General features: G+C 42.4%; 1 pseudogene; it reads right to left on the minus strand.

Annotated features, from left to right (window-relative positions):
- Positions 1–598: 598 nt before the first annotated feature.
- Positions 599–890, minus strand: LOC101576555 (annotated as a pseudogene).
- Positions 891–4295: the final 3405 nt, after the last annotated feature.

The following is a 4295-nucleotide window of genomic DNA, read 5'->3' on the forward strand; positions in this document are numbered from 1 at the left end:
CCTCTGAGGCCTTCTGAAATCTGGGTGGAAGCCTTTCTGACCCCAAAACTCTTCCACTCTGCATCCACCCAAAGCCAGCACCACATGTGTGATGCCAAGGTCTGCTGCCAGGAGGAGCAGTAACCGTCCTTCCCTCTCCTTTGGTTATAGGAGTCAAATGCCTGGATCATTGGGCACTCTGAATCTAACTCCAGGGAACAAACTCTGCTTCTCCGCCAGGGTCCAAAATGAGACTTTTTTCTCACAGCAAAGTCTTTCCCTTCTGCAATTTTGAGGCTGCAAAGGCTAGAGAGCTGCTCTTCTTGCCATGCCTTCAGGCCATCTTCTCTAGTCTTCTGTTCCTTCTGAGAAGTCTACATTTCCTCTGTTCTATCTTTGCAGTGCACAGCTTCACAGGAGCGTCTTTTCTTTTTTTAAATTCATGAGATATTTATTAAAATAACACATTTAGGAAAAAATCAGTGCAATGTATGCATCATTACTGAAAACTGTATAGCATCATATAAAAAAGGACTTTATTTTGGGAAATCGACTTCTAATCTATGGCAAGTTTTACTTTCAGAAATAAAATCACAGAACAACACAGTCTGATTCAACCTTAAAGGCCGGCATGCTGAGCAAGGAATATTCCTATTCTTTGTAGCAGTTCCTTCTTTACACTGCTGGTACCAGGGCTTTGCCTTTTGGAGGGACTTCAGCCACCAAGTCATCAACAATAACGTCTTCTAGTCCTTTTTCTTTAATTACCTCTTTATGGAGGGCCTTCACTTTATCCAACCACATTCAGTTAATTTAGCTCACAGCAACTCTTTGAGGCATTCTCTTTCTCCAGTTTCTATTAACTTTTGGTTAATTACTCATCTCATCTGCACATCTGTGTTCATCTTCCTAACTATACTCTTCTGACTGCCTGGATTTAGACCCTCAGTAGCTCAGGCACCTATGGAGCTTCCTTTCTGGCCAAATGTACACTTTAAATCATTCTGGGCTCTTTGCTCTTGATTATTATCAATGTAAACCTGATTAAAATCCTCTAACCATAGCCACGCCACTTCCTCAATGTTTGGCTGCCTTGAAATTTCTTCTGCCGGAGAAGTTAGTATGCCACCCTTAATCTCAGTCTCAGGGAAAGTCTCTGTGTATGACAAAATGCAGAAAAACTTGCTTTCAAGCCATTACACACATAATCTGGAGTCTAACAACCAAATGCAGACCTCTTTCCAGCAGAAAACTACAGAGCCTGATCTTCACCAGCAAGAGTTCTATCAGCCTTCTGGTTTGCTGAGATATGACTAGACTCTATCATATAGGGTAACCTGAGGGGCTTCAGCTCTACCATTTTAGTGGGAATCTCAGAATCATTCTAAACTCAGTCTGAAAGTCATTCCCAGCAGCTCCTCAACCACAAGGTCAGGTGTAGTCACAGCAACAACTCTATTCCTGATACAAAATTCTTAGTTACTTTTCTAATTGCTGAGAGAAAATACCCAGCATCCAAATTTAAAGGCGGAGAAATTTACTAGGTGCATAGTTTGTAAAGGTTTTAGCCCATAATCAGCTGGCTCCAAGTCAGGGTGGTATGTGGCAGAGAGCCACAGGTGATGGCAACAGAAGACAGCAAAAAGCAAGCAACTGAAGGGAAGATAATCCTCATTCTGTCCTATATTGTATCCAGTCTACTTAGACTAGGGCGGTGACAATCCCATCAGTAGACTGATTTATCAGTCATGCACCCTCAATCCCATCATTGCTCCATGAATCACAGTGTAGATTCAGCCACCTCTGAAAAAGCCCCAAGAATGCCTGAAGCTTTGAGGGACATCTAGACAACAAAACAAAACAAAACAAAACAAAACAAAACAAAACAAAACAAAGGAAAGAAAAACAAAACAAAAGAAACATGTTCATAGCACCAGGCACAAATGTTTAAAGCATAGCACTGAGTTAAAAAAGTGGAAAAAATGTGGTCTTTAGTCAAATGCCTTTGATGTAAATTAAAATATGAACACATAAAAAAGTTATGCACTTTATAATGATACCTAAAATTTGTGGCTATGTATTAAATACATTAAAACTATTGCTTATAAGGAAAAGGTATTAGGCAATTAGTAGGAAAAGGGGTTTAGGGTCAGTGGTAGAACACTTGCCTAGCACATAAGAAACCTTGTTCAATCTCTCAGAATTGACTCCCTCAAAAAATAGTAGGGAAAAAAGGAAGGCAATATACATGTAAAATAAAATAAGAAGTCAGATTTGCCTGGACATGCAATGACACTAAGTCACAAACTCAGGCATTAAGTAAACTTAACCATCTTCCCTTCAGATTCAGAAAGCAATATGCATTTCTTTGTCTACCATAAAAACTGGCAACTGAAAATGAGATGCTTCTAAGACCAGATGTGGTGGCACATGCCTGTAATACCAGTGCCAGGAGGCTGACAACAGAAGGATCACTGAGTCCAAGCTGTGTAGTGAGACCCCGGACCAAATACATTAAAAATGAGAAGCTTCTGAACTTTGAAGTCACCACTGAAAGAACTAAAATTTCAGTTGCTGCAATGTGAAGGCAACAAGGTTCACTTTCTGCATTTACAGAAGTTCAGGCTAGTGCTCTTCACCTGCTCCTAACACCTGGTTTTACTTGGCTCCCCATGGTAACCTGTGAAAAAATCCCAGGGAGGCTTTCTCTTCAGAGAATCAAGCCTTTCCAGCAGGCATCCCCACCCCCACCCCCGCTCTCCCTGCGCATGTTTCTGACTCTGATTGATGCATTTCCTCCCACCAAGCTGCATCAATTATAGTAGCAACTTTATGGGCTGATATCTGACCCCCTGGCAATCCCATCAGGCAAACATAGGTTGTCATAGGCAACCAGGTCCTGAGACAGTGTTCAGCTTTTCCAGATACTAACTCCTAAAGATTTATTACTTTTTCATTAAGACTGTAGGATTCTTTAACTTTTATTTGTAACATGGTACAAAGCAAATTTCTTGAATGCCCGTGACTTTCACTTCTGAGATGGCCTTTATCTTCTCCTCAAGTGAAAGATGCATAATTTGTGGCCCGTGATGGGGCGCTCACTTAACTCCTGCCTTAAACTTGGGTTACTGCCATGCTGGCATATTGTCCTATTTTCAGAACATTCTTGGACCTAATTTCCCACTACCTTGTGGCCACTCAAGAGCGAGCTTCTGTTTTACAAGGATCCCACACTCTGCACCCAGCACGCTTCAGTTTCAGTTAGTATTTGGTTCTGTGAGGATGCACATCTGGAAAATATCCTTTGTTCAGTAAATGTTCATGAACCCAGAGCCTATTAACAGTTTTCCCTAAGCAGTCTTTATTTCTCTCCGTAATCAATTTGTTACATCAACATGTCTAACAATAATACTACTGTGGAAGGTTGTAATCCTAGGCATTTAGCAGATTTCCTAATAACTCACTTTGTTATTTTGGGTGTACATGGAATTTGTCATCAAACACAGTTTATCTGAGGAACTCAGTCTTCTCCTTTTAGTTTTGGTGCCTGTCAGTGGAATAAGTTTAGGGGTCGGCCAGATAGCTCAGTGGACTAAAGTGCCTGCTTAGGCAGGTGCAGAGGCCAACGTTCGATCCCCAGCATGCAGAGCCAGCCATGCCCCCTGCGGTGAGATGACGACTGAAACTGGATTTGGTGGTGTGCACCTGTAATCCCAGTGCTTGGAAGGCTGAAAACAGGAGGATCACTGTCATCCAATCTGGGTAGTGGGACCCTGTAGGCCCTGTAATAAATACATTAAAAAAAGGTGAAATGAGTTTAACAGTAGTAGATGCTGTTGGTTCTCAATCAACTACTGGTCTCCTGAACAATAGAAATAGGTCACTGAGGCAATGCTCATGTATTAAAAGCATTACTTCTTGTTATTTCTCATTGTCACAAGTTCATGGTCAGAGGGGGCCTGGCCCTAGCTCAGGCCTTTAAGTGGCTGCTTCCACAAAGCTGTCAGCCTCAGGTTGCTGGAGTTCGAACCTCACACCTCTCCCACTGGCCAAAAGTGCCCTGAGGGCATTCGAGGAACAAAAAAAAAAATCCTTATTCCATTGGGGCCAGGGAGATGGCTCAGTAGGATAAGCGCTTGACTGGCAAACTCAAGGATATGAGTTCAATCCCCGGTTCCTCAAAAAAAAAAAAAAAAAAAGTAAATGTTTGGGGCTGGTGAGATGGCTCAGTGGTCTAAAGCACCTACTTAGAACAAGCTTAGCACAGGGACCGCGGTTCGGTCCCCCAGCACCACATGCCAGCCAGCCCGCCACCT

This window comes from Octodon degus, unplaced genomic scaffold, assembly GCF_000260255.1.
Source record: "Octodon degus isolate 3935 unplaced genomic scaffold, OctDeg1.0 scaffold00010, whole genome shotgun sequence".
Taxonomy (NCBI): Eukaryota; Metazoa; Chordata; class Mammalia; order Rodentia; family Octodontidae; genus Octodon; species Octodon degus.